The sequence below is a fragment of the Poecilia latipinna genome, unplaced genomic scaffold (assembly GCF_001443285.1).
Source record: "Poecilia latipinna isolate Pla-1442-1.1 unplaced genomic scaffold, P_latipinna-1.0 Scaffold48, whole genome shotgun sequence".
NCBI classification, from domain to species: Eukaryota; Metazoa; Chordata; class Actinopteri; order Cyprinodontiformes; family Poeciliidae; genus Poecilia; species Poecilia latipinna.
Genome location: NW_015112664.1, coordinates 456,281 through 480,643, shown reverse-complemented (window position 1 = coordinate 480,643; position 24,363 = coordinate 456,281). Strand labels below are relative to the sequence as shown.

Here is a 24,363-nt window from a genome sequence, read left to right as displayed (position 1 = left end):
AACAGCATCTAGCTAATGCTAGGTGTCTAAGGGTGCCCTGGCCCGACTCCAGCGCTAACAGGTGAACTCCGTTATTCTAGACAGATAGTTAGCTGAGAGCCCGTATCTACAACAGACTGCCTGAAAGGTTATAAAGAGCGTTGACAACCTAGAAGGAGAATATAGTGGCAATAGCCTCCAGGTACGACCTCGAGTGTGCTGTGCAGCTGCCTATAAAGGTTTTCTGTTGGTGAGTGGAGAGAAAAAAGGGGTTGATTGTGATGATCTCTTTTCTCAGGCAAACAAAGGTTTGTTTGTTTGTTTTATTATTTTTCTATGACTGTCTGCCACATGACAATTTGACTTAACTGGAAAAATGAGTTTTAACACAGAAATGTTATTGTGACTACAGAGTCAGGATGAGGACAGCCTACATCGCTCAGTGACACCCTCAACAAGGACAGTAAAGAAATAAACTGCTTATCTACTAAAGAAACTGGATGTTCAGAGAATCCCATTTCCACCAATGTTAATGGGAAGTTGAGTGGAAGGATAAACTGGATGGAAAAATAGAAAATCAACACAGCAAAAGGCTGCAGACTTGAAGCGATTGTGAAGCAAAGCCCATTCAAGAGCTTAGGTTGGGACGTTTTCACTGTCAGTGATGATTTGAAGAGTCGTGTCACCTGCTGGTGTTGGTCCATTGTGTTAAATAAAGTCCCGGGTTTAATCATTTGTGCTGGATTGGCCAGTGAACATCTGTTATCAAAAGCACAGAGGATCTATGGAGTGCTTGCACGAGAAGATGAGAGTCACTTAAATCAACAATGCAGAAAGCTGCTATTAAAGCAGCCTGGGCTTCCTTAATGCCTCAGCAGGGCCACAGGTTCATTTCCTCCTATATTAAACTGTATAGTTTGTATTAAATCTTATTTTGGTTTCACTTGATAATAACATTCTACTTTTCTGAGAAGCTAAGTGGCGGCAGATTTAGGCAGCAGGCTAAATGTGCCAATGGGTTATTAGTTGTAACCCTACATCTGATCTATACTATAATACTATAAGCTTAAATTAACTTTTCTGCGATATTCTAACTCTTATTGATGTACAGTACAATACCATATTTGTACCTTCTCCCCCTCCTCCTAGGCATGGATCTTTGTTTGCTCTTGCATGTGTGAACTGTGAGCCTGCTTCGGCCGCCTGCACCTCTTTGAAGACAAAGTCCCTGTTTACAGAGCCCATAAAGATTAGCCTCCCTCAGTCAGGTGGGTTCTGGAGCCATAGGTAAACACACAATGCATTCCGCACCGGTGAGATCGCTCCGTATGTGTATGCGTGTGTGTGTGTGTGTGTGTGCGTGTGTGTATATGACCGGGGCAAACATCCACTCCTGCCTTCACCCTGACCGTTACTTCAGAGTGCAGTAAGTGATTTACCAGCTCGCAGACTGCCGTCTGTTCGAAAAATGCTGGAGACAGACACAAAGATACACACAAATATTTGTAGAGGGAGCGGACTTCATGCGCACCTCATTTATCTGGAAATCGCGCGTTGGACATTCTTAAAGAGGTAAAGCACGCGTGTGTGACTCACATTTGCGAGTTGGAAATTTACCTGCGCTCACAGGGGTGGAAAAAAACAAAACAAAAAAAAAAAAAAACCCTGTTTTCACCTTAATTTCTCAGCTAGCGGAGACAAGAGGTCGGCTACGGCGTCGAATATCGCTAAGGCCGTATTTAACATGGCAGTACAGAGGTGAGGAGGAATGCAGGGCAAGAAGTGGAAGAGCCGTTTAAAAAGGCAATGTGCCTTTATTTGGATCTAAAACCAGCTAGAGCGCCGCAGAGCAATTAGCAGCTGAATCCTATGAGAGCTCTTTATTAGAATGACCTTCACTGCGAGGGTAGGTGGGGGCCAGGGAGTGGGGAAGAAACACAGGAAGAGGATGGAAAATTTGGAGGAAAACATAAGAAAAAAAGTCATTGGGGAAACATATGCATGACATGAAGGTAAAATAGATGAATAAACCTTGGAGCTTGGTCAAAATTCATCGTAATAAAAAATAATCAAAATTCTGACGGTATGATTTCATCAAGTATCACAGTTTCCTGGTGTTTACATAAAAATATGAGCAGGATTTTTTATTTATTTATTTTTATCTAAATGTAACACTTTTTCCCACTGCTTTTAAATTTAGGAGTAAATTTGAAGCGCTTATTTTTGATTTTTCTATGGTCTCTTTACAAAAACGTAAGTAGTTAGCCTGGGTATCTGCTGTTGTAGGGCCCACAGTCAGCTGATAAACAGAAATGCTGTTTGTAGATGCTGATATTTTTCTGTGACCGGAAATGTTTCAAAACAGCTGAAGTAAGAAAAAAGTATAGTAGTGCCACTTCAGCGACTTGACTGGTTATGCAAAAGATGGCGGAGAAAGCGACACTATTCAATGTTTCACGCTGCCAAAGAAAACTCCAGTTACTCCGTGATAATAGTATGATTGAAAAAAATGTAAAGCTTTGAAATCAAAGTCATAGTAACATTGCTAACATATGTTTATTCTTCCTATTCTCTGCTAAAAGTGTTGCTCTATCACGGCCTAAATGATTTGTAAGTCTTTTTACTTCTTACGGGAGGAATAGAGCTCCATATCTATGCAGGTACATGTGAGAAAAAGGACTCCGTCCACCTAATATTTAACAAGGAAGTGATCTACTGCTAAATCAGATTTTCTACTATTGTCATTGAGAACATCGCCCAGTTTTTACATTTAATTAAATGGGATAAAAACCGAGGAAGAAATAGATAAAATAAGAAATGCATTATATGAAATGGTAAATGTGCCAACGGTTGCCTTTAGCAGAGAAATAATTTCATTTATGATCAAAATTTGCATTACAAGGCAGATGAAATGATTTAATAATACCTGGAAAATGGGCAACAGCAACTTTCAGTAATAAAGAGCGACAATGGGTTTAAAAATAGTGCTTTTAAAAAAATAAATAAATATCAAAGTGGACATGATATAATTTTATACATCGGCTTTCAAGTCGGGCACTTCGCATTTCCTAGTTAATTAATAGATTGGATCAGAGCGAGTTTAATCAAATATAATTGAATAAGTCCACAGTAAAAAAAAAAAAAAAAAAAAAAAAACAGGCCCGACTTTTAAGGAGAAAGGAAGAGAGAATGATAGCATGTCCAGTTCTCAAATTAATTGAATTTTAGTACTTTTGAACTTGGTCCAAGCTGTTGCAGAGGTAATTAATTCGTATCCTATCCAAAAGTGCTAAAACAAGATGATATCCCTAGGGATTATGGAGGGATAAGGACGGAAAAAAAATTTTTTTTTTTTTTTTTTGAGAGGGGGTTGAGGGGGAACAATGTAATAAAAATAAACACTGGTGTCTGCCAATGACAGCCCCTATAATATATTGCAGATTGTTGTTAGTTTTATGTTCTTTTCACCCTTTTTCTCCTTTTGTCTTACAGGCCACAACTAAAAACATTAATAATTTCTCAGGCAGTTCTCATTGTATTAAAAAATGTCTCCTTTATAATTTATCAGAGAAAGAAAAATCTTTGTTATAGTGACAAGCGTGCTAATTAATAGAAGTAGAAGGAACATTGAGAGAGTTCATACTAATTTGGAACATGCTAATATTAATAGAATAATTTATGGTGTAGTATAAATAAATTACAAGGGTAATGCGTTTGAAAAAGGGATGCCTTCAGTTCAATTTAGGAAAAAAAGAGTGAAAAAAATTGTCTGGCTCTTGGACAGGGGCATTAATAAGAGAGCTATTTCACCAGAGCAGAAAAAGGAAGAGACAAACTAAACATGCGCCGTTCACTTTTAAAATGCATCAATATTTCAGTCTCTTAATGAAAATTGGATGAAGAACACTTGTATTTTCCCGCCTTGTTATTTTCATTTGGAGTTAAAGGACTTGTTTAGTGGTGAATTTGTGCGGAATCTGGAGAAGGGTGCTGCATATTTAATTCTTTTTCTTTCTTTTTTTTGTTTTTTTTGTTTTTTCAGTCTTTAAAGAAGCTATCCTCTTTGGCTTTATGTAAACTAAAAGCTGCGTGCTAGGCAGGCTTCAAGACAGGCGGGTAAAACAAAAAGGGAGAGAGAAGTGGACTGGGTCATTACCGTCCTTATTACTCCTCATTAAAACACACCCATCACAGAACAGAGACATTTTCTGCGCACGTGTCCAAATGCGTGCGCGTGCACGTCCCTGGTGTCCCTGATGCGCACGTGTGCGTCCCCGTGCAGAAGTGACAAAAAAAAAAAGAGAGAGAGAGAGAACAATATAATTGGAGAAATGTACGCAGTAATAATAGGTATTCACAAAATGATAATTCATATTAAACAGAGTGCACAAAGTCAGCCTCATTTGCATGTTTTAGATTATATGCATTTCAAAAGTAATTTCCGCAGGGCATATGAATGACATTAATTCCCGAGCGGGTTCTGCTATAGACCTCAAACTATCAAACACTCAAACATTTAACAGATGAAAAAAAAGAGGGAGCTGGTGCCTCGGCAAGGGGAGATTTCAAGGTTAAAGTATCTGAATGTTAATTTTAAACTTCTGTCTTGTTTTGTTTAAAGTCGCTCCACAGCCAAACTAAGAGTTCCGTAACTCAAAAATGTTTTGTTTTTTCTTCTTCTTCCTCTCGTTATTTCTCAGCCGTACCAGTCCGAGAGGGACACCTTCGCCTCCCAATCAGCCACCGTTTCCTCGCTCACACAGCACTCAGGTTCGTCTGGCCTGACGCACGCTGTGAGTCATGTGAACGCTCCACTCCAGAAGCAGACTGGCCCAGTCCAGCAGAGAGAAGGAGAAGAACAGTAGTCCAACGTTAGGTAACATTAGGCTGAGGGGAGAGAGGGAGAGCCGAGGAAAACAATGTGGTGACAGAGAGACAGAGGGATCCCTCTCCTCGTCCTTTTTTGTTCGGTGAAAGCGAGCTCGGGGCAGGAAGCGGGCTTGATGAGTGTGTGATTCCAACGGAAAACTCGAATTCCACAGACAACATTCTTTTCTCATTAGGGAATCTGGATCGCAGACGCTCTCGAGCGCTGGTGTATCAGACGGAGACGATGTGTGCCGTTATCCACCTGCTATCCTGACAAGGACTTGGCAAAGGTGCAGATAACGTAGCCGGAGAAAAGAGGGAAGGAAAGAGCAAGAAGAAAGGGGGCCCGGCATGTCTGCGTCTTGTTTGTGGTTTGTCTTCATCTGCAAACAGAGCTGCTGCCGCTGTGAGCGAGTTAACATGTCATTATCTCATTATGAATTGATGGCTTCAGAGCAGGGGATTCGAGCTGTTTTGTTTGTGAGTGCTCGGTGACTGATGCTAAGCAAACACAACAACCACAAAACATACAGACGCCGGAAGATGAGAAGAAAACTCCAGCAAACATACACACCCACACTGTTTAATAGTATCTCTCTGAACGTACTCTAATTTAAAAAGAAGGACCTGAGCCAGATGAGCGTTTGTCCTTCTTCAGCTTTTCTATAATCACTCCTATTGGAGTGACTGTCAACCCTTTACGTTTCACTCGAGAGTGACAAATGCTTCATGAACATTTAAATATTTGCAAAGAAACTGTCTGATAAATGAAATCAGGTCATTTTCTTTTGCCTCATTCTTGGTTCCAGAGACTGTTCAGAAACTCAAAAATCCAATCGGCTATGAGGCGAGAAGCTTCAGAGGTAACCATTTTCAGTATCAGATGTTAAAAATAAATTCAGAGTTGTAAGAATCCTTGTGCAAGGAAACCGAAACCGTTTTTGCTTCATTCAGGCTGTGAGAGAGAGAGAGCAAGGCTTTCAGCAAGTAACAGGAAGGTTGAACGGAGCAGCGCAAAGTTGCTCTGTTTTATCCTTTTGAGTTTCCAACCTGCGTATGAACAGGAACAGCACTGGGTCTGGAAATCTTGGCAGCCCATTGGACATGTCAAAATTAGGCAAGGATCTACATTCTATAGGGGAAACACTGAATGATGTTTTAGTAAATCTAACCAAAACGATTGTTAATATAGGAAGTTAAGGCCAGTTTAAAATGTCAAAAGCATCATGATTTTTTTTATTTTTTATTTTAAAACACGAGTAAAACTCTGTTTCACAGCAACTCCTCTCTAGCAGCACTTCTACGGCCACGTAACTCTAAGCTGGTTTTTATCTTTAATTTATTCAATCCAAATTCAAGAAACTAAGAGTGTATACGGGAGAACACCTAGAGAAAAAAAAAACTCATTTTGGGGGGCCAGGGAAACATATTTGTTTCTCTCACATGATAAATTCCTCGTTTCTTTTTTTTTCTTACCCCTTTTTCATTTCTTTCCCAGCCAGTCTTAACAGATCTGTTCATCTGAGAAAGATGACAGCAGAAAGAAAAGAGGATTAAATCCTAAAGACGCACGGACCAATTTACTGTGCCACAGGGCAGCTGTGGGGCGCGAGTATCGAACAGGGTCTGTCTGTCTTAACGAAATGACCATCAGGGTGCAGCGCTCTCCGCTGGTCCACTCTGCCTTATCGATGCTGCGCCGCTCTGTCCATTCAGCAGCAAAGAGCCTTCCTATGGCTGCAGCCCGGCTACGGATCAATGTCACGAGGAAATGCAGGCAAACTGCTGCTAAACAGACCGGCCCCTGCCTGGAAGGCTCACGTTGCTTCCAGCTCCCCCCGGTTCAGATCGTTCCTCTAATGGAGGCCTCCGCTGGGGCCCCCGAGGGCCCCCTAACCACCGAAAACAGGCCCCTAAGGATTCACTCCCTCCTCCTTTTCCTTTTTTGTTATCTCCTCATCCCTCAATCGTTTTCCGTCCACAAAGCGATATCGATCTCATCCTGTTTAATCAGAAGTGTTGACTTGTGCTCGCACAGCTTCACTGCGAAAGCCGAATCTGCGCATTTTAGCCACTTACTGCAAAAGTCAAGCCTGACTATTTGGGGTAGCAAAATAAAATAAAAAAAAGAAAAATTAAAAAAATACAGAGAGTGGAAAAATCCCTCTCTTTCTCAATCCCAACAAACACCGCTGGGACCCCTCATTACACGGATCTTGACTAATCATTCTGCCGCATTTGTCTTCTGCAATAACGTTGAAAATAGAAAGGGATGAAAAAAAGGGGAGCGATGGAAAGAACCTGCATATTTGTCATTTCCGATTGTTTACCTTTTTCACGGCAAATTGATTTTTACATCTCCTGTTACTGGAAGCTGTGCGGGCCCGGCTGCCAGGCCCGTCTGACTCTGGCCTCGGCTGCCAAACCCATCCAAAGGGCTTTATGACCTGGCTCTCTGGAGGACTTTTAAGGCTTTCAACTCACAAGTCATTTCAGCGATACAATACTGCTTTTGTCCTGACCACCTTTGTTGTTTTCTTTCTCTCTCTGCTGACTCCCACTCTTTCTTTCTTTTCCCTCACTTTTCATCTCCTTGTTACCAAATCATTTTCCACCGGCTGAGGGGCTCACCATGCAGACCTGGACCTACTTCTCTTATCTATTCCTGTTTGTTTACAGAAGCCGGGTCAGTTCCGTCATGACAGGTTAACTCTCGATCCGAAAACCCGGAGTGAAGGAAATCCAACGAGCTAAATCCCCCAGATGACATTTTGAGGACTGCTGTGGAGCGAGACCAGCTGAAGCTGCTAAGGGCCACTGTGGTGGCTGGGTGGTGCACTGTGGTCGGGATCTTCCTGGACTCTGGCAGGACTGAGGTTTCCCTACAGAGACCTCCAGTGAGCCAGGCAGCAGGCCTGAGCTAAACTGAGGCCAGAGCCAAGAATAGTCCCGAGTACAGAGGGCAGACCTAGCGGTGTGTTTGCCTGGTAAAACCCAAACAAACAACCTGAATTGGAGGCCTTGAGTGAGGTTCGGGCCAGATGCGAAAGAACAGCAGAAATCCACACAACATACGCAAACACCGCCGTGCGATACAACAGCGGCCGAAATAGACCTGCGGAGACAGATCTGAACCGAACCTTGCACACGCAGAACTGAGTCATGCCACCGTGCCTCAGCAGAGCGCACTTTTGTGAACCTCTGCCCGACGCATGGGCCTCTCTCTCTGGGTGTGTTTGGTGTACGTGTCCTGCTCGTGCTAACTGAGGTTCCTCAAGATCCCTTCCATATTCACACTAATGAGAGAAAACGGCCAGCAAACCTCTGCTGTAATTACTCCCTAAGGAGCAAGGCTTCAGCGTGGCCACGGTACATGAATAAATACACACTTTGCACACACACACACACACACACACACTAAAAATATACAGTGTGATGAAACATTGGAGACAGCGAGAGGCTGACATTTAAGTGTGTTTGTATGTTGCGCACAGGAACACGTGTGTATATTACTAGGAGTGAGATCATGTCATTATAGGAAATTTAAGGGCATCTGCTAATTAGGAGTGGGTCAAACAGGTAATTGCGTGTATGCGAAATAAAATGTACACAAACAAATATTACCACCCTTCTGCTCACAATTAGACTCGTCTTAAGTCTGCCTTTGTGGATGCAAAACTCAATTTTCAAGGTTTTCTGTCCATTTTGTGAAAAGATAAAAAAAAAAAAACAATGTATGTAGTGAAGATTTTCATATTGATTTCAAGCTGTACATAGATAATCTTCAAAAATAGTAGACGGACAGATGGGTGGAAAAAATACGTATTACTTCAAGACTATTTCCCATCTTATTATCTAAATCTATCCAAACATCCATTGTCTATGCCTGCTTAAGGTTACAGGGGACAATACACATCTCAAGAGATTATTGGGCAAAATGAGTGGACTCCCTTTGTTGGATTTCAGATTCTATTTGTTTTTTTTTTTTTTTTTTCCATACTTATCCTCTGGGAAAAACTCAAAATCAAATTTCATGCTTTCTAGTCTTCACGGGAACACTGTAAAAATGCCGACGCCGTTTCGTATGAGTTCGCCTCGTGCATCAATTCAAATCCCGAGGAGACAATTGAACCGGCAACTTTTTGAAATCTCCATTCTTGCCAAAGATTCTGATTGCTGACTCTTCGTTTTCTGTAAAGCCAAGCCACAGAGCGATGTGCAGCAGCTACACGGCTCTGCTTCAGCTAATGCAAGGCGTCATAGCTACGCACCGTATTTGCTTATAGTCATGCACCGCAGCAGTGACACACACACACAACAAAATCAAACAATCCTTCTTGCCGTCTGAGAGCGAATTGTTCAGAAAGTCTCGGAGGCACACACACACACACACACACACACACACAATTGGACGCAGACGCACACAAAAAAAACCCTGCCCTGTGTTTGTGGTGGCGACTCACAGCTGGTAACATCTGGATGTGTTTTAGCAGTGTTTACATTTCCAAAATGCTGAAAAACTAAAAACGAGAGACTGAACTCTGAAAAACACTGCAGGTGCCAGAGGACTCATAAAAAACGGAGCAAGTCCAAAAATGAAGATTGTTTAAAATCTATCAGTGGAGTTAGATCACTCACATACAAACACGTTCACACACACACACACGCGCACACGCCCACACACACACAGATGTGCTTATTAGTGTTGGCCAACTGTAGTTATTGCCATAATCCAAGTCCAACAATAACTGACATCTGGTGCACTAACTGGCAGATTGCAGCCCCTCCATCTCGGTTTTGTCCCTTTGAGCTTTCCTTACTGGAGTTGCTCAAATGAAAACTAGTGTTCACCAGCTGACAACCAGTCTTACGCACTCACCGCCACACACCACAAAGCAATTTCCTCCGACACACAAACACACACGCGCGCGCTCCAAACAGCTGCATTTCCATTTTGCTTCCCCTAAATGACGAAAACACAAAAATAGTTGGACTTCATTCAGTCTAATCAAAGCTGACATCGGGAACAGCGCTGGGAGATGACGTCAACAATTAGGCTTCACACACACGCACACACACACACACACCTACACACACAGAGGGAGAAAGTAAAGTGGGAGAGTCTATAGGATGTAATTTCAGTGATTGGGTGTAATTTACCGGTGCAAGTTGAAACCAGACGGGGCAACCTGAGTGATCCCTGGCACAATGAGCTACCAAACACACACAGGCGCCCCGTTAAGGTATAAAGGTACAATGGATATGACACAGCAATGTTAGAATGCAAGGTTTTGCTATGTTTAAAAAAAAAAAAAAGAAAAAATAGAAAAGAGTTATACCGTGCAATTCAACTGGAAACCAAACTGAAATATTTTAGCTATAAAACATAATAAACTGAAACATACTTTTTAAGCCACTTCTGATCTGATGGGCTCTTAGAACTATTCATAAATCCCCCCCTAACACCTTCGCTGAGCCTCCAGTTCCAGTTTAAGGAAAACTGCCCCACAGCATAATGCTGCCATCACCGACGCTCACCGTCGGTACGCTGCTCTTTTGGTTGCCTTTTGGAATTTGGCCACGCAGTTCAACCTTGTTTCTTCCTGCGATGCCCCACAACCAAGACTTATAAGGAAAAGCGGGAATTGGTGTGAAATTTACTACACAGCTCGACATTCCTGCAGCTCCTTTAATAATAGCGAAGGCCTCTTTGAGGAACTCCCTGACCCGTTTTCCTCTTCATCAATTTTGGAAGAACATCCAGTTCTTTGTAATGTCACTGTTGCACCATATTTCTCCTTTTGATGGTGACTGTCCTCACTGTGTTCCATGGTTTATCTAATGCCTAGGAAATTCCTCCTTTTGAAAATGAGATCCCTCAGATACTCTCTGGACCGTTTCTTTCGCTGCGAGATGCGACTAAGAAATGTCGGGAAAAGCCGACAAGAACAGCAGAGCTTTTCTTGGGGTTAATCAGAGGTCACCTATAAGAGGGGGTGTTCACTTAAGCTTCCACGTCACTTCAGATTTTCGTCGTTATTTTTTCTCCCTAAAAAAGTTTTGGTTTGCTTTTGAGTCTAGTTGTGGAGGTTACAGGTCACAGTACAGGTGGAAAAGGGTTCTGGAAGGATTTATGGAGGTCAGATTTCGTTCCTAACTCAAATTGGGTATTTTAACCGGTGTGTAGAAATTTTATAGTAACTTTATGCTCATCTGATAGTTGGTAACTTTGTTCTTAAATGGCAAAAAAATAAATAAAAATAAGAAGGCCTCTGGAATTTGAAATGTCTCAAAACAAAAATGTGCTTGAAATTAAGAGAAAGTCAAACACGTCCCATGGAAAAGTGTCCGTGGGATTGTTCTAATCCGCATAGGTATGCTCCGTTCCCATGGCCCACCATAACCTCACCTCACACACACACACACACACACACGCACACACACACACACACGCGCATTCATGCAAACGGAGGAGCTTATTAAAGGAACCTCGTGGCACATGGAGGTTTCTGATGGATTTAACATCAAGACTGATTGTTAACTTTTAGGACTCAAAAGACTTGGAGAGAGTGCTGAGAAAAACAGAGCTCTTAGCCAGACGCACGGATCACATGACAACCGGGTCGCCGCCACCGCCGCCGCTCCAGCAGCAGCAGCAGCAAGGATCTCTGGGGAAAAAAAAAAAAAAAAAAAAAAAGGCACAGCGCCATCGCTTAGATCATAGAGACTCAACCGCCAAGCTGCAATGACGCTCTGCAGATATATCATATTTAGGTATGAGTACACCATTCATGTGCAGAGTGGATTTTGCTGTGAATATGCACATCACAGTCAAGTGTTAAAGGAGAAGAAGAAGGAAAAAAAGATAATCACCGTGAAATAAATTAAACCTATTAAGAGGAACGTATGCTCAAGGTGACAGAAGAAATTAATTTGGCTCAACTATTGAGACCCATACCTCCACCCCACTATAGGATTTCTACCAAACTAATTACCACGCTCCACTTTCAGAAATAATAAGGAAAGTGCTTAATAGGTTAGGATTCACCCCTGCATTCATATGTCCATTTAACATCGCTGCTTTTACGCCCACACACTCCTGCTTTAATGCAATTTCACATTCGCGATTTAAAATAGAGGAAAGAATTATATTTCAAGAGGTGCCGGGATTAGAATGCAAAAGCAGTGATATTAAAACACTCGCTGGTTCTCCATCTGAGCGTGTGTGCCGAGGCTTTCCGAGAAACTAAAGCTGAGGTAGAGACGTTAAATGTTTGGAGGGGTCGGAGGGGGGCAGGGGGGCGAGGGGGGGGGGCACAGCTAATCGCAACAGAGGAATAGAATCGTCGATCTCTGATTAGTCGCCTCTCCTTGTATCTTAATGTTTCCCTTCCTCTGTTTAATGCGTGCTAGAAGTTAAATTTTTAAACAATGCGCAGATACAAAAAGACCCCCAAGTGTGCGCTGCTTCACCACCGTCAGAAGTCTGTGTATCCAGTCAGCAATTCCCTCCAATTATAACGACTTCCTAATGCAACTATTGTTTCATCTCAAACATTTTGAAAAATTAAAATGACCCCTTTTTTCTGTCTCTATTCTCCCCCCCGTGTTAACACAGAATTAGCATTTCTACCTGCCCTCCCAAGGCTATGCAGACAGTCAAAAAAGGCCTGTTTTGTTCATTAGCGGCGCGGCAAAAGTTATGCAAAAGGCAAAATGAATAAATAACTTGAGCAAGCTGTTTCAAAAGGTCTATTAAGAGTATGTTTTCATATGAATTTAAATGCAATTAACATTAATTTTGCATTCGTGAGGATCTGAATCAAAATTCGACTTTTTTCCCCCTTTAGGAAAAACCTTTGCGGAGCTCCGTGCCACAGAGCAACAGGGCTGAGTGTCCCTGTTATTTTGTTGCCGTTTGAAATCCAACAGAGAGAGAAGAGGAGTCGGTGTCCCGCTGGGGCCTGAAGGGATTACTGCTCTGTATGTCACTTCTCGAGAGTGCAGCATGTATCACAATAATCACAGACAGAACTAGCGTGGAAATGGCAGATGTCAAGGTGCAACAGCGATTGTAGAGAAGAGTTTATTATTTAAAGCTTTACATCCTCAATTAATAAGTAATTGTCAGAAAATCCAGAATGTCTTTATTTTGAGGCCCTACTTAATACTTTTGGACACAAGATAATTATTAAGCCATTGACTTATATTCACTTTTTAGTATCATCATTCATACATTAGTTTTTTTGGTAACACTTTATTTGAAGGGGGTTGAATAAGACTGACATGACACTGTCATAAACTCCTGTCATGAACATGAAAAAGCCTTCATGAATATTTATGACTGTTGTCATAAAGTGTCATTCGGTAAATTATGACACTTTTAATACTAAGTTGACATTATTCAAAATGTCTTTGTTATAACAACTTGACATTAACTAAGAAATAATTACTGTTTAAACTTTACCTTTAATAACATAAAGTTACCTGATTTTTAAAGTGCAATCAGTAATACTTTTATAACAAATTTATATAAGTAATGAATGATTTCTTGGTTAATGTCAAGTTGTCATAACAAAGACATTTTGAATAATGTCAACTTTGTATTAAAAGTGTCATAATTTACCGAATGACGCTTTATGACAACAGTCATAAATATTCATGAAGGCTTATTCATGTTTATGACAGGTGTTATGTCATGTTTATGACAGTGTCATGTGTCTTATTCACCCCCCTTCAAATAAAGTGTTACCGTTTTTTTTTTTTTTTTTTGGCCATGTGGTCATAATAAACTAAAATATATAGTTTACATGACAAAAACACTTTTCCCATTTTTAAAACTGTATTAAAACTTTTCTTTTTTTTATTTTACAGCGTAAATATGCCTTACCATTTTCATTATTAGTATTTTGTTTGAATTCTAAATCTAATTTCAAAGTCCCAAACAAACCCTTGATTAGACACCCTCCATTTGGGTCCCAACCCCAGCTTTGAAAACCACTGCTTCAAACTGGACACATCAATCTGTATTTATAACAGAAAAACTTTGAATAAAAGTGAGTTGTTGTTTTTTTTCTTTTTTGCTATGTTGAACTATTACTGCCAACTGTCAATGCTTTTTGAGCAATGCATGCTCAATAAAAATGAGGAAAAGTTGTAATGGCTTACTGCCAGAGATGTCAAAATATCCTTTATTCATTTGTTGCTCATTTGCCTGAATGGTCAGTTCTTCCACGGTTTAGTACAAACAGATGGGGCCTTCTCCTGCTCTTTTTTTCCAGTTTGTGTCTTTTTGACTGTGGCTTCTTGGCCTCTGCAGCAACATCAGCACAGCAACTATTAAAACAGCATGTGGCCTACATCGCAGACACACACACACACACACACACACTAAAGACAGCTGGTACTGTTTCCTGAACTTTTAACCTCTTTCAACAAAAAAAGAAAAGAAAATCTAGAGTATTAAGGAATGGCTAAATAAATTGCACAATATGTATCAAGATAAAACTTATCAAAGGTAGATAACAGAATTGAACCATGTTAGGATACCATCTATCTCCAGTTTTTTTTTTTTTTTTTTTTTTTTTTGGAAATTAGTGATTAGAGAAATAATATACCTGGCTACAGGTTGGGTTGCAAGATCCTGCTCTAATAATTCTCAGGAAATTTATCTGCTTTTCAATATGTGTGTGTGTGTGGGGGGGGGGCTTGGTTGAATTAGATATACACAACTGGACACAGCTTGTGGCCAACCCACCACCTTAGCCATGACTTTTAATATGCAGAGATATTCATCGCTTAGATTTATGCCTGATTTTTACACACACACGCACACACACGTCAAAACTTGCACGCAGCAACAGCGGCGCGTTACAAAAACACGCTGTCACTCGGTGATCTGTATCTGGACAAGTCAAACTGCGATAAAGTCACTCTACAACTACAGCAATCGATGGAAGTAATTTATTTACCTCGCCAGGTAATTTCTGCTCTGTCTTTGCTGAGAAAGTGTAGAGAGAGAGAGAAGGAGAGAGAGAGAGAGAAAGGGAAGGAGAAGGAAAGAAGATTTGGCACGCATGTTTGAATGGTGTGTAAATTAATTTAGCAGCAGTCCGATCCAGAGCCTTGTATAAGTCTATAAAACAAGGGGAGGTTAAAGCAGCTCACATCATGCTCACACACATCAGGCAAAGGTCCAACGCCAAAACCCCTTCTTCCACAGAGAGAGAGAGACAAGATGTGAAACGTCATCTCTGTTCCATTAATGTGATGTGTGCTCCCTAGATGCCACTAAAAAAGGGGAAAAAAAGAACAGTTAAATAGTTCTTTCTCCTCTTTTTTTTCTTTTGCCCCCACCTTCTTTGCTTTCGCTCCCATTCAAAAGCAGCCGGGAGAGAGGCCTGTCCATGGTCCTTGACTCTAACTCGGTGAAATAAAAAGCACTTAACTAAGCCTCAGTGATCGATACGAACGCCACTGCGGGCTGGTTTTCACTCACACACGTACACACACGCACACACACACACACACACACACACACTTATCCCACCTCCTCAGATGCTCATGCATATGCATGTCCATTGTGATTTATGCATCCTGGTGGGGGTGTGAGCCTATCTAAGAGCAAGGCCAGCACACGGGTCAGCTCATTTGTAAATCAGTTGCCTATTTATGGATCTATAAGTGTTTGCGTGTATGTGTGTGTGCACATCTGTGGATGTTTGTGACAATAGATCTGTGTGTATGCACCTGCTGGCCTGAGGTCGTCAGCGGGAATGGGCTCATAATCACCACAATGTCTTCATTCATTAAATTTATCGAAGGCAGCTTTTGGCCTCGCCGTGTGTAAATCATGCAAGTCCTCCACGAGTTAAAGCACATATTCACTACGCTGCTTCGTTAAAGTATTCACACCTTTTGGACTTTTCACACTTTTGCACAAGTAGAAAGTGATTTTATTTTATTTTTTTCTTTCCAAAATATCTCAAGCTCAGTCATATTGAATGGAGAACGTCGGTGAACGTACATTTTGAAGACTTCCTTCCTACAGTTGTGCAGGAGAGCATCACTGTAGCACGATGCTGCTGGGGATGATTAAGTCAGAGTCTGTCGCAGTATTGAGTTTTCTGCCATGCGTCGTGTACGAAAGTTGAACTTAGGTCTCATCTGAGCAGGGCACCTTCCTTCCACATGTTTGCCATGTCTTTTGAATTGACCATGGCAAACTGCCAACAGGACTTTTAACGGCATTATTTAAACTATCAACTATTAAGGCCATTTTTGTGGAGTGGATGACTAAAAGCACTTGTGCTGACAAGCACACCAACTTGAACTGAGGATCTATGTAGCTCCTCGCTTTCGGTGGACAGCGGTGAGCTCCGTGAGTGATAAACATCTCAACTATTTTACCCATGACCGCTTTGTTTCTTGGTCTTCTTGATGAATTTTCGCTCACTGATGTTTTCTAACAAACCCCTGAGGCCTTCACGGGTGGACTCTTAAGGCAAGTGTTTCCACTGGATTTAACCTGTCAGAGTAAAAGGTGCTGAACAATTTTTACTTCATCCTTTCACGTCTCCACACTCTCCTAATTTGCGTCACTTCATTACCACAAAACTCCAATGAAATCCGTTGCAGTTTGAAGCTGCAATGCGACAAAGTATGGAAGGGCTCGAGAGGTAGGAATATTTCTCGACGACTTCTTGTGTTTGTAATGTCACGCCCAGTGAGTCTGCCGACTTCTGTCGGCCTGCACCCTGACCCGGCTCGTTCGCAGCAGGAACTCACCCAGCTTCGTGACCTCCCAGAGAACGCCGAGGAAAGGACGCCAGAAAAACACCTTCCATCAGAGAGGCTGTCTCCTAATGGGATCCCTATGGTCTCTCCTGGCCTACACGTCTAGGACTGTGGGTAAAAATAGGACAAGATCTACTACTGAAAAGGTGACGGGGGTTAAATATGCTTTAATTTGTGGCAAAATATGAGAACATAGCCTTCTTTGCACAAAGGGTGGAAAAAAGTGTGCGCACTCTTTTGTAGAAATTCTGTGGTTTTGCTCCACCCTCCTCCCCACCTCCTCTGAACAACAGATTTTGGACTAATAGGGCAGCTGCTTGTCCCTCCTCCTCTTAAACCCTTCCACCCCGTCTCCCTTAAAAAAAAAAAAAAAAATAAAAAATCTGAAGAGAGCCTGTTGTTTTCGACTTGTTTTTGAAATAGGCACGGATGGAAAAGTTTAAACTCTTGGGATGCACTTGTTGTTTCTTGTTCTGCCCTTAATTTCACCTCCAGAAACTTTTGAAAAGGGTGGTAAGTTGGGGGCTGCTGGTAACTTTCAGGGTGGTGCACCAAAACCCAAAGCCATAATATAATTTTAGTGGCACTTTTTTTTTTTTTTTTCACAATACCACTGCATACAGGAGGATGGGGGAAGGAAATTGAAAAGTGCTATGTAAAAGAGGCCAAAAAAATAAAAATAACAATTTCTCCTCTCTCTTTGCCATTTTGTAGCAGATATTTTGCACAGAGAATGTGTGAATTTGTACCGGTCAGGGGCAAATTCCTAACCATTTTGTTTTATATTAATTCCCTGTAATCTACCCACTGTCTAATGTAATAAAATGTGATTTTATAATGCCTATAAAAATATTTACAATATCATTTATTGTCAGCACAATGATGCTGCCTGGAGATGCTGTGGATTGATCCGAGATCTTAATCGGTTATAATTCATTGGATTCATCATTTTCAGCAAATAATAAACAATTAAGGGCAAAATAATCAACAGACTTTGTTACAACACTAAAATACACTGATAAGTGATGGCACATTTACATGAGTTAATAATAGGTGCAGGTAAAACATTGGATTAGGAAGTCATGATATGGCAATGCAAGGTCGAAAATGGGAACACGAATTGGCCTGGAGCCAAAATGTGGCGTATGGATATGTAACAAATGACAACATGAATGTTGAAATGTATTCAAACACACCTTCTCTTCTAATAAATTCATATTGGTAGCAAATTATCAAGAAAGGGCACTGAACTTTCAACTTCAAATCCCATTCTCTCCATGAGTCACCACAAAAAAAAAAGGATGTGGAGACATCTTTTTTTTTTGCCACCACTGTAGATACGTCTGACAAACAAACCCTGGATTTAACGCTGATAAAGTTGCGAATATGATACACTGACAACAGTTTACATTCTCTGCTAAAAAATATTATATCAGACCATATAGAAAAATATATATATATATATATATTGCAAGTGGGTGTAAACCAAACAACAAAAAACTCACACACAAAAAGCATTAGAAAAGAACATTGCGAGCTGTTGCAGCAGAAAGAAAACCTGCTGCCAGAGGAAACAATATCAGGATAAAACCCCTCAAACACACACAGTCAATCCCTGGCGGCATGTGTAAGTGAGCTCATGAAGATGTTTCAATGGAGTGTAAACCGCAGCGCGGCGTATGTGTCCAACCACGTAAGACGGTGGGAGATGACCTCTTTGTGTGTCTGCAAGTGTGACTTTGTGCGTGTGTTTGTGTGAACATATGTAACCGGAGCCAAACTGTAAGCCATATGCCACTTTGGTGCTGGTGCCAGGCACCCCCGTTTTCCCCCGAACCTCCACATACACAAATGTTAACACGCACACACACACACACACACGTATGCCCTCTCATAAACACGCTTGGATGTACCCACGCAAGCGTCGCTGTATGAAAAAGCAAGCCCCTCCACTTCATTAGGAAAGTAAACACAAGTGCTGTCTGAAGTGGCTAATTAGAGACTAATTACTCCCTGCTCGTTACTAATGCAAATTAGATTATGCTGCTTAACTTCCTCGTGTCCACAACGCTGCTGTTAATTGAGGCCTTTTGAAATTAAATTACCCGCTAATTAGCATATCAAAACCATTAATTCTGAGTAGGGGGGGGGGGGGGGGGGCGGGGAGAAAAAAAAAAAAAAACAACAACAAATGCCAAGTTTTGCTAATGAGTTTTGCTAATTGAATATGTGTGGGGTTGGTGCCAGGAATACCTATTCAGCTGATCAGCGAGGCTTGTGTGCGTGCGCGCGTGCGTGCAAGCAGCCAGAGAAGAAACTCCATGCATCATAAGAGCAGCATATAATTAAAGGAACCATTCCATCTCTCCAAATGCTTTGTCAATATTTCCCTCTGAAGGCCAGACTCCACTGATGTTCAGCACACAGGGAGCAGGGGATACAGCGAGATGGGATGGATATTCATCTCATGAGATGCTAAAGAGCCACTGGATGTGGAGTGTGTGTGTGGGTGTGTGTGTCTGTTCTGGTAGTATGTGAGCATGGTTAGCGTTTGTCCAGGCTGTAAGAACTCTATCTCCATGCAGCTCCGTCTCCCCCCCCCGCCCACCCACCTCTCACTCTCTTTAACTGGCCCTTCCTCACCTCCGCTGCAATCCATGTCCAATTAAAGAAGCAAACACACACACTCATGTGCATGTGAGTAACTGGATCTTACTTTCATTCAGGGATAAATCTGTTTTTTTTTTTTTTTGTTTTTTTTTTCCTGCCTCCTCCTCTCAGAGAACGGAACAGGTGATTTTTGGATTAGGAGTGGTGAGAATATTTAGAATCGGCGCTAGCTGCTCATCAAAAAGACACACACAGAGACCAGGAACAATTTTGGCTCTTTAATCTGCTGCAATCTAAAGATCTTAGCCAACCGTTCCACGTGAAGCCAAATGAAATGGTAAAAAAAAAAAAAAAGCTTTTTTTCCCCCCCTAAATATCAATTCAAATGTAGCATGTGAAAAAAAAATAGAAGTCAGATTCAGGTTACTTCCTACACAAATCTCGTCATCTTACAGTCTGGAACTGCTCATTTCATTATCTCTATGATGACAGAAGGGGGGAAATGGTAAAATTGAGAGGTAGCTATACAAAAAAAATTAAATCACCATGATAATTAGATGTAAAGATATTATAATTCCTTTAACGGGATGCATAGAAACTGCTGCTTGACAGTATTTGCCCTAATTGCTGGAATTATCATATTAACTAGTTACCATTTGGGTAAGTTGATTAAAAAAATTGATTATTCGTCTATTTCTTTTAGGAGTTTCTTAATCAAAATCTAACATCCTTGAAAAATTAATTTGAAGCTGTTTCTTATCAGTTAATTAAATCGGGTGGGAAGTCTTTTTTTTTTTTTTTTTCCCAGCGCGCCATGATTAGAACGGTCCTGTTCTTTTCTGTTCAGACACCATGACGTTAGAGGGGCAACTTTTCACTGTCTCATCAAACATTCACGACCACAAGAATAGGACTTCTTTGAAGGGGCCTGCTGTCTTTTTTTTTTAATTCTTTTTTTTTCCGTCCAAACCTCTGCCTTTCTGATATATTGTGCTACACCCAATAGATCTTTCTTTCTCGTTAACACATTCTCATTAACGTACGTTGAAAGCACACGAGGAGGGGAGGAGGGAGAGAGGAGAGGAAAGGAGAGCAACACCAGAGAGTGGAGAAAGAGAGAGAAAGAGAGAGAGGGGGGAAAAAAACGAATCAATGGCAAAGATAAAGTCAAAGAGACGACTGAATACACCGGCAAATTTTAGTAAGAAAACTAAATAATAGGAAGAAAAACACAAGCGCCCACTTGCAACGTTGCCTGGGTGACAGCCTTGGGGCGGCCTGAGTTGAGACTAAATAAAAACGAGCCTGGAGCTAAAACAAGACCTGCCGTTTCTGCAGGAACTGAACGTCTGTGTAAACATGTTCTCTTTTTCATAATTTATTTGTCCATTTGAGCGTTTTGCGAAACTTTCAGAACCAAAAAGGTGGCAAAAAAAAAAAAAAAAAAAAAAAGTTACACCCCTGGAAGAAATGTTGGATTTTCTTAAGCTATAAAATCATATCAAGATTTATTCACCGATGTGTAAATAACAAAAGCCGTGGTTTCAAACTGGAAACATTTTATATCATAATAGGAAATCTTTCCAATTATATAAAAGCAAAGTGACCAGAGTTTTATGGAGCATAGAGTAATGAAATGCTGCCTCTGTTTCACTTGCTGCTGTGCAACTGGAGGAAAGAAAGGCAGCTACTACAATATTACAATTAACAAGAAATTGCTATAAATGTTTTACTCTATAAAGAGCTGAGAGCTAAAAGATGTAAAACTCTCAATAAGAGGGTTTCCTTAAAGATAAATACTACATTTAGCAGGTGTTTATACAAAATTTTCACAAACTTTTTCATAAAACTATTAACATACAGATAATAAAGCTAGTAGATATGAAAAAAAAACTATCACAATAAAAAAAATCTATTGATATCGATATAGCTTATGATATAAATCCTTCCTTATTTTTACCAATATTTAACGTTCTCTGGTATTATTCAGTGAGATCAGAAGAGATCAATTGGTTGTTTTTTTTAAATTTCAAAGATCTATTTTTGATTGTTCAATATGTTATTGAACATCACACAACCACTTTGGATAAATAAAAGAGGCGTATTTCAAGATAAAACCTTTGAGCGTTGCAGGACAACAGAACAAAAACTGACATATTCTTTTGTTGATGTCAAATAAATGAAGGCATTAAAATGTAAGTTCTCAAAATCTCTCCTTTGATTAATTATATTAATTTAAAATTGCTATTCTTAAGAATAAACAATAGGAAATATAAAAAGACAAAATAAGCAAAACCAAGGAAATGGGGGGGGGGGACAATATACTGTAATAATATAATCTTGATCTGAAAAAGGAAATATTTTCTTATCCTCAGTGCAAACTTCACCAACTTTGAAAGACAAAAATGTTAAAAACTGAGATAAACATTTTCATTTCTAAAAAAAAAAAAAAAAAAAAATTCCAATTATGGGAGCACAATCTGTCGGATAGTAACACTGTACAGGCATTTTTCTTTTTGTTGCACATAGCACTCGCTCTCATCTAGGACCATAACGTTTTACATTATGCGCGCTGCTCCAGCAGGTGCCACAGGTTTGGGTGGTAAAACAGATCAGTGGTATTCCCCAAATTGGTCGGAGCATGCGCCCGACACAATTTTCAGTACACACTTTGGTTTTGGTCCGACTTTAAATAGCCTAAATACCTCAGCACAACTGAGCTATTTGGGTCCTTCTTGTCAACGATGTCCTACATCTTCTCTTCCTTTGGGACACTACATTTTCTTCAGTCATTTCCAACCTGTTAGCTGAGGAAGCTGCAGCTGGGTGTGGCGATGGCGCCGGGTTACGGTGCGCGACTCATGTATGGAGGCCCGAGTCCTTGACGCAATCAACACACGTTCGAGTTCCGGCCTGGTGACCTTTGCCACATGCCTTGTCCCTCCCTCACAGCCTGCTTGCCTATCACAGATCACAGTCAGATAAAGGTCACTAGAGCCAAAAACAACTTAAAACGAATAAAAAAGCTATAGATGCACAAAAAGATACTGTGTTGTCAACCAAACTTTGTGTGATCAAACACGGAGCAATTCTTACTACCATTGGATTTTTATTGTTTTAGTATATTGTCCATAGAGAAAAAAAAACAAATATTGTGGTATATATATATATATATATATATATATATATATATATATATATATATATATATATATATATATATTGCTATCATTTGATTGTCAAACTCTAATAAATAACATAAACAATATTAGACAAAAAATATTATTGTTAAAAGGTGTTGGAATAATTTCTGCTTCTTTGTTTTAATATTAAGAAATACTGGTAAAGCCCTGAGTCCTGACTGGAGTCTATTAGAAAATCTACAAACGGTGCTGAAGATTAGGATGATGGGAAGGAAGCCATACAACCTTAAAGAGTTCATCATCAAAAATAAAATACCAGTGAAACAAATACAAATAGCTTGTCAGCAATTATGTCAAAGATTTTTACTTTAAATGTTGGAATAGGTAATGACAAATATTTTTAACATACCATTTCTATTAAACTGTAAATATAAACCAATTTTAAAACAAACAAACAAAAAAAAAAAAACACTCCTGGTTTTATTATGGTTTTTAATGTTTCTTGAGATCATTTTAAAATCCACATCTTCCAGGGGTATAAATAATTTTGATCTTAGCTGTATGTTTAAAAAACAAATAAATAAATAACACACACACACGCTAATTTTACTCAAAGATTGTCACGTAGTACGAAACTCACACGAGCTCATGTCTGGTGACATCACAAAATGTCTGTAGAAAAACTAGTTTTCTATTTCTGGAAAGAGACTAATTACATAGCTCTGCCCCCGGGAAAGAGAAGCCCCTCCTGAAGGAGAGAGAGACAGAGAGAGAGAGAGAAAGAAAGAGAGAGAGAGAGAGAGAGAGAAACATTTGAGGCATAGCGTCCAGTCACTGTTGGCATTGGTGGATTATAAGTCTCTCTCTGCTTCAGCATGCAGCGGAGCAGAACAGAACTGAGATGGCGCACTCCGCTCATCTGTCCATCCCAGACTCCTTGGGGAGCAATGGGAGGATTGGAAGGAGAAGGGGCTGGGAGGGTCAAAGGGAGAATCAGTGAGTGAGGGGGGTGAGGGGGGAGTCGTGCTGCAAGTCTCGCTGATTGGATAATGAATTGAATGATTATCAGAGCCTGGCTTGTAAAAGTTGCGCAGAAATCTCAGTTCATCAGCCAACCAGCCCCGCGCCCTCATCAACCAATCAAACCCCCAGCTGGGAGGCAGTGGTGGGACGGGGGCGTCAGGAGAAGGGGGAAGGGGGGGGGGGGCACTCCGTTCGAGTTTCTCAATTTTTCTTTCCATCTGCTTCTCTCGCTCATATTTTTCTCTCTGGTTTTCTCTTGCAGCGCATCGCTGTGTCTGCTGCTGCGGCCCTCGTCTCTCTCTGTGGGAGACAGAGAATTCTCAAGGCCACAATTACCGCACAGAACTATCAATTTCCCCTTCAATTAACCCTGTGGGAAGAGAGGGGGACGAGGAAGAGGAAGGGGAGCGAGCGGAGAAAGGGGCTAAGAAAAAATGTCAAATTTGTGAGGAAGAAGATCCGGGCCCGCTCTCTGTTCACTCTCCCTCCGGGGCACTGTCATGTGTTTCAGCTGAGAGGGGAGAGAATTACAGTCCCTTTAGGATGAACTTGACCCCACCATCAGAGGTCAAACAAGTTACAATACAGCGCAGGCACCCCCCCCCCCTTTTGTCATTACCTGCAAATAGGCTCAGCCTGTGTTCCTTTAATGCACGACTGTACGTCAATAGTAAGCACTCTAAAGGGCAGCGTAGATCTGTGGGACGCTGAAGGAAGAGAAAGTAGCAAAGCGAAAGGGAAGGGAGACGGAAAAATGACACACACACAAAAAGACGGAGACTTCAGTCAGGAGTTGTGTTTCTTAGATCAGTGACTTGGTGCAACGGACAACTGCGATGGCATGCCTGCTGTCTTACGCACTGCTTACTCTTTTTTTTTTTTTTTTTTTTTTTTTGTTTTTTCCCCCCTTTTTTCCCCACCCCCCCCAAAAAACCCCCCCCCC

At 40.9% G+C, this 24,363-nt stretch overlaps 1 protein-coding gene and 1 long non-coding RNA gene across 4 annotated transcripts in view; both read right to left on the bottom strand.

Annotated features, from left to right (window-relative positions):
- foxp4 (forkhead box P4) overlaps positions 1 to 24,363 on the bottom strand; it is a 126,168-nt gene that overhangs the window by 77,319 nt on the left and 24,486 nt on the right. The window lies entirely within an intron of this gene.
- Positions 1,781 to 23,911, bottom strand: LOC106958410 (uncharacterized). Its single transcript, XR_001427146.1, has 3 exons — positions 23,901 to 23,911; positions 17,837 to 17,840; positions 1,781 to 2,421 (listed from the first exon to the last, which is right to left on the bottom strand). It is a non-coding gene; the product is annotated as an uncharacterized LOC106958410 (long non-coding RNA).